The sequence below is a fragment of the Prinia subflava genome, chromosome 2 (genome assembly GCF_021018805.1).
Source record: "Prinia subflava isolate CZ2003 ecotype Zambia chromosome 2, Cam_Psub_1.2, whole genome shotgun sequence".
Taxonomy (NCBI): domain Eukaryota; kingdom Metazoa; phylum Chordata; class Aves; order Passeriformes; family Cisticolidae; genus Prinia; species Prinia subflava.
Window position 1 is genome coordinate 110,455,091 of NC_086248.1, and position 14,684 is coordinate 110,469,774.

General features: G+C 45.8%; 1 protein-coding gene across 6 annotated transcripts in view; it reads right to left on the minus strand.

Moving 5' to 3' along the window:
* Positions 1-14,684, minus strand: part of MEIS1 (Meis homeobox 1) — a 108,110-nt gene that overhangs the window by 84,557 nt on the left and 8,869 nt on the right. The gene's annotated exons all lie outside the window — the stretch shown is intronic.

Sequence of the window (14,684 nt, forward strand, 5' to 3'; positions counted from 1 at the left end):
ATAACAAAAATTTGTGTATTTAAACAATTCCAGAAGGACTAATTGCCTCCTGTGACGATTATGAGGTGCTTCATCCACTTGGGGGATATGCTGGGCTGAAAAGCACAAGCCCCAGCAAAGCCCATCAAAAGGAGGAGCACATTTGATTGAGGCCTCCAAAGCAGTTACTGACTTGTACCATGGTAAACATCAAGGCCTAATAAACAAAAAAAGCTACACACAAAATTATTTGGTTAATGGCTAAATTGGGTATTTCATATAGTATATAAATATCATTACATACACTAATTATTCCAATCCAAGAACAGCTAGATTAGTTAACATTGATTAACTACCACAGGTTAATACAAAATGGGAAAGACCATTGCCTTCTGCTTACATGAAAAAACAAAATGGATTTTTTCCAGCACCAAGCATACGAAAGGGAAAGAAGAGCTTCTGGCCAAGGAACCGAAGGCTTGGCCATAAGTACATGAATAAAAGAAATGGCTTTCTATTACAGGTGATAAAAATTGTACTCAGCATCTTTTGATATATATCTTCTCAAAAGTTTTGTGAGCACAGCCCTCTTGTGGGCTCATTTGTGTTTGTGTAACAACTGGAGATGGGGAACAGCTAATTCCTTTACCTGTTGGACAAACCTTCACTCCTCCAGGCTACTAGAGAATTGGCTGCAGGTATAATCATTCATCCCCCTTGCCCTGGAGGAACAGAGCTGCTGCCAGCAATTTGTCAGCATAATTTGGGCTTATTGTTCTCGTTCTGAAGTTTTATCTTATTTTCTTTTTCTAAATGAAATACCTATTCATCAGGGGGAAAAAGAAGTAATGTGCTACGTTTGAAATGTTCTTTCGATTTTCTGAACTCCTACCTTTTAAAAATTTTCATCTGCGTGAGGTTGAGGGTAGTGACCCACCATGTTAGGAAATAGTTGTGCTTGGTACAGGCAAAAAAACCAAAAAGCAGGGGCTGATTCAATAAATTACGGCATCCATCTCCTCCTACAAACAAAACCCACCTATTTAGCAAGGATTTACTTTTTTACATAGTTTATACTTCTGGTTGCTGGCCATACAGATGTCCCCAAGCTCACTTGGACAAAACATTCAATACAGCTGCTCAACACCCTAGGTGTATAATCCACAGGATTATGGATACTAGAGCTACAACTGCATGACAGACAGACCTGGTCTTTGCAATCCACAAGTCTTACCCCTCTTCACTTCTGGAGGGAATGGCTAATAAGAATCCTCAGGTGGACTGCTCCCCATCCAGCATATAGGGAACCTACTGATTTTTCTCTTAATTGGGAAGAAAAATACTAATTGATATAGAAGATTAAAAATATAATATAATACAAAAAAATATATTATAATATATATTATAATACAAAATATATATTATAATACAAAAAAATGTAATGCTATATATTTCCTAGGTTGTTTATACAAACATAGAATTAGAGAATGGTTTGGATGGGAAGGGACCTTAAAGATCATCTAGTTCTAACCCCTTGTTGTGGACAAGGACACCTCCCACTAGACCAGTCTGGGATTTCAGGGACCATGAAATCCAGACTCACGACTAAATTCAGTTTCTGAGAGGACCCACTTATTGCTTTGCCACCTGAACCTCTCCTGGTGGGATTACCGAGGCTGACAGCCAGCAATCCCACCTCCCAGCCTGCCAAAACCAAGAGGGGTCATCACACCCAAAACGACCAAAACCAAGGGGGTCAGAATGAACCGTACATGTAGAACCTTCAAAAAACGCTAAAAAATAGACGCTTTTTACTGCCAGCAGCTCCTGCCTCATCAGCTCTGATTCAAAGGTGAGTTATTTTTAATAGGACGACAGCAGAGGCGCACGGAGATCGGGATCAGACGGGAAACAATCGGTGTTCCAAGGCTAGGGAAATAAGGTCGCGGGAATGACAGGCAGGCGATAACTCCGCCCGCCGCCGAGCAGAACAGCGAGGGCAACTTGTGCACAGATGGAAACCTTTGTAGCGTTAGAGGAGGCAAGGCCTGGCAAACTGAAAAAGCAGGAAAAAAAACTCTGCATGGAAGTCTCAGCCCTGACCTGGATTCCCTTCCTAGCCCCAGAAAAGTCGTAAGCTTTCTATCTTTAGTTTCCCCTTATTGCAAATGAGGGTAAGACTCTTCTCTAACTCTTCGCAGCTGCACAGGGAAAATAAGATCTGTAAGCTGTCTTTATGCATGCAACACGGGGGACAAATAGATAAAAGGAATGAGAGTGGGCATCAGCGTGAACACCGGAGAGGAGAGAAAACTGGAAATAAACAGGACTATAGCCAGTGGTTTTTACAAGGCCAGGATTTTACCTGAAGGGACCGCTAACTCTGCCCACTGTCCAAGGTCTCCAAACCAAGATCCACCAAACAACACCAGGGCTCTCCATCAGCTCTGCTGTGGTGCCTCAGTGCTGACCCTGCCCAGGTCAGGCAGTGGAGGCATTCTAACCCAGGACAGCCTTCTGACTCCCTCCTCACCCTCCAAGCATGGAGGAAAAGAGACCATGGCAGGCAGAGGGCCTGACAGTCCTGAACAGGATGAATGAAAAACGCCAGTGCACAAGGACAGGGTGATAGTGCTCTCCAAAGGAGAAAGAATAATTAGAAGCAGCAAACATAAACCACAAAAAATAAAGGAGAATGAAATGGAGATCATCAGACTGGGGAGGACACAAAGACAAAGAGGAAGGAGAAAAACCACAGCTCTTCTCTTCCAGAAGGCACCAAAGCCCTGTCAACTCTGCAGGGGCAAGACTTTAAAAAAACCCGTTTGTGTGCACACAGGGTTGCACGTGTTCACAGCTATGCAGAGCTCCCCCCAGCCCGGGCTGCATTCTGTCAGCAGCACAGCTCCAACACCTTCTGCCTGTGCTGAAATCAAACCTGCTGCACTTGGGGAGTCATCTCCAAAGTCCTCCCAGGGGCGACAGCACAGGCAGATGGACTTCTCTGTGAGAAAGGGCTCTAGAGGCACCCAAAAAACCTCTGGCAATAACAAAAGCAAACAGCTTTTAGACACTTAGACTTCAGGATTTGTTTCTTGCATTGGAGGTTGCTGCACGTGATAGCCTTGATGGACACCTAAACAGCAATATCCTCAATCACAGTGGGCCTTAAAATTTGACTGACCTTATTTCATTCCTCTTTTTTTTTTTTTTAATCTCAGCTCAACAGTAAACACTGCCTGCCCAGCCAGGTTAACTGAGCCAGCTGATGGTGATGCAGGGTTTTTGTCTCCCACACAACAAACATTGACTAGTACTTTCTATTTAGAGCAACCCCGCATTGTAAACCTGTCTCCTCCCTTTGATAAGAGACGTATCACTAGATAGCATTAATCCCTGGCCCTTTTCTGACACAAGGAAACACAGCTTTGCAGTCAGGAGATAAAAATCACTGCTCCACATAGATTTTTTTTTTTTTTTAAAGTTTAAATATCATGCAGAAACATACACAGAGTCAACCCCAAACAACGCTGCTACATCCAGAAACCTGGTGTGCAAGTCATTGAGTTGTTTGGTCCTCCTTGGCTCCTACCAAATTTAATCAGACTGGAGAATTTTCCACATCTTTCTAGACCAGGAAAAAGGTCTTCAGAGACAAATAAGAGTTTCCTGTTCAATATTTCATGTAATGATTCCTCCAAAGGTGTAAACAGGAAAAACGTCTCGCCACTTAGCCTGAAAATGAGAGCCTGCCATCCCTTCCCCTTACTGCGTTTATGTGTTAAAAGTCATTTAGAAGGGGATCTGCCAGATGCTCAGGTACAAATGAGACAGCACAGGCTGTCAGATGACTGGCTGAGGTCCCAAAACTGGCCCACCCGGACAGACTTGGGCAGGAGGGAGACCTCAACCTCAACTTCTCCCACCCTCTCCGTTCTGTCCCACCAGACAGGCAGCCTCAGTGGGAGTCAGTGCTGCGGAGAGATGTGCCCTTCACCCTGAATATGTGGACTCAGACAAACAGCAAAGGTGTACTTACAGCAAAGCCTACATCTCCAAGCATTCCCCTTACAGATTTTTTGGGTTGGTATGTCTTGGGAAGACAAAATTAACCCACTGGGGGCATCTGCTGCAAATTTTTTTGCATTACTTAAACGCAGCGTCTGACTTCCAACATCCCACCGGCCCAACTGGAGCTTCTTGGGGAGGGAAGGCACAAGCACAGCCCTTGCTCTGCAACAGCCATGCTTCATCCCAGCTCCACCACAAGCAAAATCCCTGAGCTTGTGTCACAAATATCAAATGGTTTTTTTAGCTAACTGGCAACAGACGCCGTTCGGAGTCAGCGTATTCTGATTACGGCACATTGTTCGCACGATTCAAGAGCCTGCTCGCCTCGCATTGTTGTTCAACACCAAAATTAAATTGCAGTATAATTAGCTTTGCTCCAGCTACACCTTTCTGTCTGGATGGATGCAATACCTGCAAAGCCCGTGTTGGGTAGAAAATGTGCTCCTGATTACAAAGCGTTTGCTCAATCTTGCGGGCACCGCCTTGTTTTCTAAGGCCCTCTGTAAGTCATGCACTCCAGTACGTGCTGCCCGTTATCTCCAGAAGGCTTAAAACTGGAATCCCCGTGATTCACATTTTCCAACGCTCATGGCCAAACCCTTCCGCGGAGCAGCCCCTCCGCTCTCTCCCATTTCACAACACGCCAAATCTGCAGCGCGGCAGAGGCTCGGCTCTGCGGGCCGCACGCCAGTGGCCACAAAACACACCGAGCCCCGGCTGCAGGAGCCAGAAACCAGCGAGCCACCCACTCCAGGGGTGGTTTGCCAGCCTGAGGTGGCCGTGGCTCCCTGGTGCCTCCACCCTGTCATTGAGGGGTGGCTTGGAAGCACAGCCAGCTGCCAGAGTCACGCGGGAAGGTCGGGCTGAGAGGTCTGTGTGGTCCCACGGCACCTCCCAGGGAGCTTGGTGCTTGTAGCAGCAGAGGGCTCATGGCATGGCCCCATAGGATCTGTGCCTTGGGCCAGGCAGACCTAAGGCCAGGCAGACCTAAGGCCAGGCAGACTGGCCATCACCTCACAAATGTCTCCAGTCAACCCCAAAGTTCTGCTCCTTCTGCAGAAGTTACCGACAGCACTGCCACCTATTCCATCCAGCGCTTCAGTTTATCCCCTTTCTCCTTTAAATACTTCTCAAAAATCCTAATTAAGTGGAAAGTAGCAGAAGAGGCCGAAACCAAAGCACAAAGCCACCAAAAGCAATGTTTACCATCAGCCTTCCAACTCAGCACAGTGCTCTCCTATGACACCAAACAGAAACATTTTGCTTTCTTGGCAACATTTTCTTCAAATTATCCACAGACTGAAATAATTACTATAACATATCATGGCTTATTCTTAAATATCTTCTATATATACCTTGCTATCGCTAGATGACATATAAATTAGAATATCAACCCTACCTGATGATAAGGGAAAAGAAGAAGTAGAAAATCTCGGCTCACCTAATCGTCTGACTCCAGAACCTCAGCCACAGACCTGGGAAGAGAATCTGCGTCTCCCCTCCTGCCTCATGCTGTCAGCAGAGCAGCATTCCCCACCCCTGCCCCTCCAGCATGGCTTTATCACTTCTCACCCAAAGGATCTCTCAAACACTTGTCACTGAGGGCCGAATGTCGGCTCGACGCACACATGTGCATTTAAGAACAAAATTAATCCTCCCTGCACATACCCGTCACGTGCACACCATCGCTGTGTCTTTACAGAAAACAGTAATGAGAAAGAGATCCCTCACAGGAGTTAGATTAACGTAGCAAGACACGTCTGCACATACCCTGCTTTTTCTACGTGGCCGTGCCGTGCCACAGAACACCGCTACGGCCTCACGGACACGGGGAAAGCACGACGGAGCGCGGGGAAGCCACGCCAGGAAAACTGGCTGCACATCAGGGAGGAGGGCCGGGAGCCTCCAGGGGTAACACAGCTGCAAAATCCTCCAGGCAGAGAGGGGTAAAGGGGGGAACGCTCGAGCACAGTGCCTAGACTGTGCATGAGCATCTCATCCCAAGCATCCATGTAAGCACTGGGGCCCTCTTGCCAAGCATCCCTACAAATATTGTGCGCAGCAGTGCACGAGAGAAAATCTGCACATCACAAGCCACTGGGACACTCCCCTCATCAAAAAATTTGGCCAACTCTACCTGCTCAAGGTAACTCGATGATGCAGGTGTGAGTGCAGGAGCTCGGGAGCCGAAGTATCTCTGTGACTGCACCCCAAGAAGGAGAGTCCCCTACACTGGCTCAAGCCTAAAACCAAAGTGCCACCTACTGAGTCTACAGTATTTGTGTCCTCCCAAGGTTTCTAGCAAGGGGTTGGCCATGGTGAATACTTAGCTCACCAGATTAATCCAAATCTCAGCAAGCAGCTGCTGACCCCCATGGGAGAGCACACGCCTCGGGTTGCTGCTGAGCACCAGCAAGCGGGTGATACCCCAGCTGATATCCCAGCCAGGGCTCCCCTGCACACCCCATATCCCAATGAACAGGCACCACCACTGGCCAGGGTCACAAATTAATGCCCACAGATCAAACCCTGCTTGTGCTGACAGAGCTGGCCTGGGTTCAGTGCAGGCCAAAACCCCCCATGAGACAATAGGCTGGACCATTTCTATTTGCACGGACACTTGTAGCCCTGCACCCCGACAAAGCCACGGCGTTTTTAATCTGCTCTTACCCTCCCTTCTACTGAGAGCTACACAGACGTAAATGGAGCTGTTTAAAGCCAGCGTTAAAAACACCAGCCACGGTCTGACCTCAGGAACAAAACTGGACCAAAACCTAAAGGCCAAATGAAGGAAAAGAAAATTACAAGGTAAAGTTTGCCTTCCCTGAACGTGTGCCAGCTGCAAGAATATTACATTACATCGATGCAGCTTTCCAGAGTTTAAATACAATAATTTTCTGTATTAAGAGCCCAGTAACCTTAATGGAGGCATAATTAGGCATTGATGCCATGCCCATATGAGAGAAGCTTGAAAAAGTTAAATAAACTGTGAATGGCAGAATTAATACCTCAGCTTTGCATTTGGTACAGCTGTTTGAATACAGTACACTGCCTGTGATGGCATCAGCTGTTGCTTTACTTTGGGTCAGTACTTCTGAAGTTAAAAGAGGCAGTTCTTTTAAGCAAATAAAGAATTACCCCTCTTATTGTTGGCTAGTTTACTTCAGCAAAGAAGGCCTTGATGCATATTTGCTTTATATTAAAAAAAAAAACCACCAACCAAATGAAAAAAGACAGAAGAAAAAGCAAGCCAAGCTGCAAATAAAAATAACTGGCTAAATTCAAAGTCCAGTGATGCTAATAAGAGAATTTTAATTTACTGCAATGGCTCTTCAGGATGAAGAAGTAGGTAATGCAGTTTTGGAGATCATCTGCCCAAGTGGGAATATCATATAGATGCCTGGAGAGTCCTTGAGAAAATAGCTCACCTCAGTACTGATTGAAGAGGAAACACAATACTTCAGTGAAATAGAATTCTGTATTTCTAGGAAAGGCTCCAATAGCAAATTGCTTACTAATGCAAGAAGCCTTGTAAATTTTATTATGAATGAAAGGGGCAATGGCAAGCGTGTGACATGGCACAGCATATACACACATGGCCGAGCCAGTAAAAAGTAAATAAATAGGTTACTTATAAGCTCTAGAAGACACCTGAAAATATCTCTAACGCAAACTCAGGTTCAGTGAACTTCAAGCAAGAATACAAAGTGGCTCCAAAACTATCTTACCATTATTTCTTTTCCACCAGGTAATTTAGCTCTCCTACAGACTAACATTCAATCTTGGCTTTCTTATTGGAAGCATCAGCCGAAAAAAACTTAATCTAGATTTTTTCACCATCTTTAAGAAACAACTTACCACTGGGCAGGGAAAAAACTATCTATGCAGGGAGCATGTCAGCCTGATGCCAAATCCACCTGGGAAACACAGTGCCCAAACCACTGCCCTGCCAGCCAGGGTGCAGGCAGCTCTCCCCCTCAGCCGGATCCTTCCCCAAATCCCTGCCACCACAAAACTCCCCAGTTTTATTTTATATCTATATCTATATATATATATATTTTTTTTTTTTTCTGGGCGGCATTAACAAACGACACCACTCTTGAGCTGCAGGAGCAGGAGGAGAGGAGGGAGCAGGAGAGGCTGAGAGATGAAATATGCCTGATGAAAAGCTCTCCTCAAGCTCGCGGGGAGCCAGCGCCCGGCCCGCCAAACCTCTCCAGAGCGCCGGGCACGAGGCCGCCAGGACGCCCGGGAAAGACGAATTAACTAAAAGTTAATGTGGATGTTCTCATTCAAAAGAAAAGTGGCCTACTCCAAAGGGGATTAGGCTAAAGTGAACTAAGGCCACTTTACTTCTGAATGAGAGCATCCACACAATGGTCCCATGCACTTTAACTAATGCACTTTAATTTTACACCCAATCAATTTGTCTTACCTCTCCTGAGTGTCCTTGTGTGGACAAACCCAGAAATTCATCGAGTTTTGAGGCCAGGCAGGGAACATTAGATCAACTCATCCCACTCCCCGTGTGTTATGGGCCGTTGCCTTTCACAGTTATCCCTTTATTGATCCCCAAAACTCATGGATGACTTACGTATAACCTCTGACAGAGGCAGGGAGGAAACATTTCTTCAATGGCCTGGATTTGAAGATGCTTGCAAAATAAAAGCCATTTGCAAAATAAGAAGACACCATGACTTTCAGCAGCCCAGCCTGTTGCCAACAGAAGAGGCCAAATTTGGGCAAAAATCCATCCTACCTCCTGTATGCCCTGGAAGTTCTCAAGAAAATGGCAGTATAACTCTTAAATCTCTTTTGTTTTTAAAATTGCAAACAGACCCTTTGCCGATAGGACAAACTCAGGGGTTTTTTTCTTTTAAATGCACCTCAGCAACACTTAAATTTTCAACATTTCCCCAGACATCTACTGACAAATCTCAAACTCCCTTTTCCAAAACATAATAACCCCCAGAAACCACTTGCTGCCCGCGCTATTGCTTTCGTACGCGCAGCGACTCACATAAGCCTGTCGCTCTTTGCCTCTTGGATATGTACTCCCGAAACATAAATAAATGAACCAACGACAGCAGCAACCAGTGAGGCAACTCAAGGAGTTGAGCCCTCAGGGGCCATGGGGTTCCCCTGTGCCAGCAGCCCTCTCGATAAGAGAGACCAAGCCCCCACCGCCACCGCTGAGGGATTGAAGCTTTCCAGGGACCTCACTTAAATTTAAAAAAAAGGAATCCTGAGGACACTGGCCTGAAGGGATTCCGCTCTCACCTATACTCCGGGTTACATCTCTTATTTTTGGCCCTTTGAAGGTAGTGAAAGTGAAAAGGCCAACTCGAAGGAGGCCAAGGAAGAGCTGAAGCAACCTCGGACAAGTTGCATTTCAGACGCGTTACAGAGTATCAGCGGTGGGTTAGATAGGGAGCCATTAATCAGGGGCGGAAATACACTCAAAGAAGACCAAACACAAAACGTGTGCTCTCTTAGAGCTACCCTCTCCAAATGTTGCTGCAACGGCAGGAAAAAATAAAAATAGGACCACTGATTACTCCCAATCTGCCGTGTAAGTCAAAGCGTGGTCTGAGAAACAGAGCACGCGGACAGGAAGGTAACACACCAAGGATGTGAAGTGCCACTGCAGCACAGCCCCGCTTTTCCTCCTCTCACACAACCCTCTCCAGAAAACAATTACAGAAACCTTCAAAAACGACCAGAAACAACTCTCCCCTTTATTTTCTTAAACTTGTTTAGATTACACAACATAGATCCTAACTGCGTGCTCACGCAACCAAAAAACCCCAAACATACAAAATGCAAAACAAAACAAAAGAAAGATTCCCTAATTTAAAGAAGCTGTGCCGGATTTTCAGTGCTTTTTAAAGTAGTATTTATCAGCACGATGTACACTTACTCATTTTGATTGACTGCAATATAATCTGATTTTTTTAAGGTCTCACATTGCCCACGCGGGGCTGCAGTAACCCTTCCGCATGCAGAGCCCATTACCTTTATTGTTACCTGCGGACCAGCAGCCATGGAAATACTCAAACCCTCAGCCATAAAGGTTAAACTTAACGTAAAACTCATTTCTTCATAACTTCCAAGCCTCCAAGTTGCCCCAAAATAACAATCTATGGTCCCTAACGCAGACATGGCAAGCTCTGGCTTACAGGAATGCCTTGGGATACACTCGCAAATGTTTAGGATCAATTCTGAGGTTAACTGGGGTTTAAACTCAGCTCTATCAGGTCTGATGTTAAAAAGCATTCCCAGAAAATCTGGGAATTAAACTATCCTTTGCAACAAGAGCTAACTTCAGTTTAGAAAACTTTACATGGGAATTAGGCCTGAGCGTGCAACTTCAGGAAGGCAGCAAGTCTTACACCCAGCTGTAGGGGCGGCCGCTTTCGGGTTCTTGAATGATTAAAACACAAAAAAGAACCCCAAGGACTCATGAACTGAAATCATAAATTAAAGAAAATACATTCAATCTTATGTCTAGTCAACAATGTATTTACTCGCTTAAAGAGATGGAGGGCAAAGAAAATCTTATTTTGCTAATACAATTTCAGCCACAGCGTATCAGATGAAAACATGTCTGGAACAGAAATTAACGTATCCTATCTTCACATAAATAGCCTGCCAAACTGGGGCATGGTAACAGATTCTAATCATCACAGCAAAAATAATAAAAACTACTTGAAAACAAACAAAAAAAAGGATTTACTGGCTCAAAGTGACGAAGTCAGAGGACGAAAATTAAATTTTGAGTCTTTTAAACATTATTTTATTGATCCTCTTCAGAGTCCTACTTTGCAGGAACTCTTTTATTATGCAGAAATGAATTCTACCTTGCACCCTCCGCACCACATCTATTCTTTTGATGCCTGTTCCTCCAATATGGGAGAACATATCCTAAAGGCAGCAATATTCTTAGCTCTCCTCTTTAAAACCATACATGGTTTGAAAGTACCTGTGAAGAAGTCCCAAAGTAAAATAGTATTTCTCAGTAATTTTTTCCCTAAGGCATTATTTTTGTATTGGCTACAAGGTATAGCTAACGTATTTGAGAATTTGGAAAGTTAAGTCTAGTTGTAACTAGCCAATGCCCTGAACAACTCTACCACCTTCAGCTATGCTTTATATTGCATTCCAGTTTATGATTCTTTCTTTGTAAAGAATACATTTTAAGTAATTGTTCCGTTTAAAAAATAAAAAAAGCTGCTGTCTATCCGCATTTTTGTTAGAGCAACTCTGCAACTGCACGCATTAAAATAAAATCTATTGCAACATAAATAGAGGTGTTGCTTTATTATATACGTGTGTGTATGTGTGATATATTATCACCCAAGAAGGACCATCTAAAACGCCACAGTTGCAAACATTTAAGACTGTAACAAAAATGACTGAGACTCTAGTATCGGTTTACTATCCTTCAACAATTTCCCTGACAGTGGAGTCAAATAATGTTGAATTATGGACCTTCTTGCAGGAAGTCTTATTTCATGTTCATTTTTTGATCATTTCCCTCATAGTTCCTAGAGGAATTTGGCTCTTTGCCGATTTGCCTTTAAAAGTTTCTGCATTTGCAACTGGCTTGCCCATTATTAAATTGCAATTTTTGTCAAGCAGTGCTACTGTGGACAGGCTCAACAAGTTTATTTTCAGCAAGAAAAATACTGTTTTGTCCCTATAAAATCTATCTTAGGCCGCTCACGCACTTTATTTGGATGTGGTGGGTACTCTGTACCACGTTTTCCTTAAGGGATTTTCTAAAGGCTTTCTTGTAGACACGCTCTTGTAGGAGAATTTTACAGTTTGGACTAGAGCACCTGGGTGCCAAGGTGAAGTTGCTTCAAGAAAACAGCCCCACCGTAACAGTTCAGGATTACCCACAGAACTGAATTTCTGTTGTCGGACTACAGGCAGTCTTTGGGCTTTTATTTTTTTTTTTTTTAATCAGAGGGAGTTTTCCCAGACACATCACACAACAGCTGTGTTCTAAATCTTTCTGGGCTCTGACAAACACTGAAAATTTAAACATGCAAATGTTTGAAAAGCTAATGATTAAAAAAGGTTTATTTTGAAACTTTTGAGGACGACTGCAATTCTGCAGCTAGGTTTTTTTAAAGTCCCGGGGTCGGGATGATTTTTGAGTTCAACTCTCCCCAGCAAAAAGCCCAAACTCCTGCCTTGTGCTTGTGGAGCCGTGACAGTAAACACCAGCTCCACAGGTCTCACCCTGGCAGGCAGCGGGGTCGAGCCCGTGGGAGAAGGATGCTATTTTAGTGACCTAGTGCCACTGAGCTGGTTAAATCACTGAACAATGGTTAGTGTTATAGGGCTTTACTTTGCAAAATCTAGCATTAGTGTCATTGCTTTCTATTAACCGGAGGGGGGGACTTAAAGGCACTGGCTTTGAGGGGCCTATAGAGAAAGAGTAAATAAGGGGAAACCAATAAATTAAAAGAGAAAAAAAAAAAAACAACAAAAAACAACACCCTGTTAACTGTAACCTTTACTACCACAATATAAGAAAATGTAATTAAACCCATAATAAAAGCTTTTAAATACTTACTCTTTTACTACTCTCCCAAGCAGACAGAGTAAGGGGGGGGGCCCTCGCTCCCACCGCCCCGGCCCTGCGCGCCCGCGCATCCCAGCGCCGCGCAGCCATAAACGCGCCCTGCGCACTCACATCCTAATTAGCCGCCGCGGCGACCAGCACTCAACACCTTATTATTGAACCATTAGGGCCCCGATAGCGCCGGCCGCGCCGGGGCCGGCCTTGGCACCGCGCTTCACCGGAGGGGGACCGCGCATCCCCCCGGTAAACCCCTCCACCCACCCACGCCGATCTCCGCGGGGTTCATCCGCACGGGGCGGGGGAAAAGCGCGGTTTTTTCCCTTCAGCGGGGAAAGCGAAGCCCCGCTCTCCGCGGGTGCGGACGGGAGGTGCCCGGAGCGGAGCCCGAGCGCCCCCGGGCAGCGCTCGCCCAAGCCCGGGGGTGCCGGGACCGAGAGGGGACGGGGCGATGCCCGCGCTCCGGGCAACGCGAAGGGGGGCCGAAACACGCCGACCCCCCGACAACCCCAAAAGTGTAGCTTCATTTCTTTAGCTTTCGCTTTAATAAAATAATGATTCGTTGGGAAAATGGGGTATAAATCTTCATTTTGGAGGCAATTAAAGTGTTGATTTCATTCGTGCCCCTGAGCGATTCTTGTAATTTGCTCAAATAGCTTTATGTACCCAGCACTCCAGAGCTTTTAGAAACCCATTTTCTAGTTAGACTTGTTGGATTACAATTTTTATTCAACAGCAGCGAGCCGAGCTTCCCTCAGCTAGAGCCTGGCTGGAGGGTTCCCCTGGCTCCGCGGTGCTGCGCGGGGCCGGCACCTCCCCGGAGCATCCTCACCAGCCCCGGGTACCTCCCTCCCTCCACCCGCTCTGCCAAGCTTGTCCCCTGCACAGCAGAACTGGGTGGGGGGAAAAAAACCAATCCCTCCAAAACAACCTACCTACGGTCACATAAACCCCTTTTTAAAAGTTCCTGCCTTCCTTCAAGCCTGCCTCCCCTGTCACAAACCGATAGCCTTTGGCAGATAGGAGAAAATATCTGAGATACTGCCCACACTGCAATGCAACGCACCTTCATGATCTATAAAATAACTCCCAGCTGACAGTGCCACTGATAACAGCAAAGCAGCTGAGGAAACTCCTGTCTGCTTGGCTGCGCCTTGCTTGAACAAAAGGAAACCTCCAGAGTCAGGAGCAGATCACTCCTAACACTGTATTTACGTGGCTGATCAAAAAGAAGAAATAACTGGGGGGGGTTCAACCAGGGATTCATTTTCTGTGCGTGTGCCTGAGGTCTCCTCTCTCCCAGGCAGAGCGCTGCTAGCCCTCGGTTCAGAGCGAGCAAACGGACCGCGAAAACCCCACCGTCTCACCCAACTCGAGCAAAAGCCAAATCTCAGTCACTGCCATCACCCGGGAGCTTAATTTAGATCCGGGCACCTCCTGCATTAGCCCCAAACGCTCCCATGGAAAGGCAAGGATCCCAGTGTGCGCCCAGTGGAAGGAGGAGGGCAGGAAGAGGGGACAGCCAGCTCTCCCCACTCAGCTCACCCGCATTTCCCACCCCGCTGCAGCCGACATTAAAGGTCTGAACCATCCCAAACAAAACCTGGACAACCGTCACAGCCACGCCAGGCTTTGCTGCCTTGGCTTTGGCTTTGACTGTATTTATTTTTTTAAAGAGAGGGCTTGAAAACTTGAAAGATCATGGAAAAGAATTTAAAACCTGAACCCCATTTTATTTTTCTCTCCCCCCCCCCGCTTCTTTTTTTCTATTAAGTAAAATAAAATGGGCGCGTTTGCAGCAGGCAGGCGTGCACAAAGCAATGTTCACTCAAGTCTAAAAGCGTTCGGCCAAGGAAAACTGACAAGACGGACTAATGAACCGTAGAGACGGGAAGAAAATAGCCAGCATTTGCTAGATTTCAAACCCTCTCTGTCTTCTCTGGACCACCTATCTCGGATTTTATTATTATTTTGGTCAACGACCCCAGCCCTTCCTTCCCCAAGCTACCAAGAAGCCAGCGGTTCGCAGACAGCACTTATA